The 292-nt window shown below is 48.3% G+C and overlaps 1 protein-coding gene across 1 annotated transcript in view; it reads right to left on the bottom strand.

Moving 5' to 3' along the window:
• The window catches only part of LOC119594360 (protein O-linked-mannose beta-1,2-N-acetylglucosaminyltransferase 1-like), a gene marked incomplete in the record, with an annotated part of 135,567 nt that overhangs the window by 14,166 nt on the left and 121,109 nt on the right, over positions 1-292 (bottom strand).

The following is a 292-nucleotide window of genomic DNA, read 5'->3' as shown; positions in this document are numbered from 1 at the left end:
AAGAGGGGAAAGGCGAGGAGAGAAAGAAGAAAATAAAACGCGAAAAGACGAGAAGCTAAGACAGAGCCTAAGAAAAATCCAAGAAAATCAAACAAAGATCCAATGACGAACAAACACATTCCGGACGAGGAACACAACATGGAAAAAACACCCCTCCCCCCCCCCTAAATACGGAGGGCATCTTGGGGCAAAGCAGCGTGGGTTATCAGACCCCCTCCCCCCTCCCCCCTCTGCCCTTCCCGTTAAAAATACACTCACGCTCGCTCACTAACAGATGTAAAAACACATTCAC

This window comes from Penaeus monodon, chromosome 33 (assembly GCF_015228065.2).
Source record: "Penaeus monodon isolate SGIC_2016 chromosome 33, NSTDA_Pmon_1, whole genome shotgun sequence".
Taxonomy (NCBI): domain Eukaryota; kingdom Metazoa; phylum Arthropoda; class Malacostraca; order Decapoda; family Penaeidae; genus Penaeus; species Penaeus monodon.
This window is presented reverse-complemented; position numbering and strand designations above follow the sequence as displayed.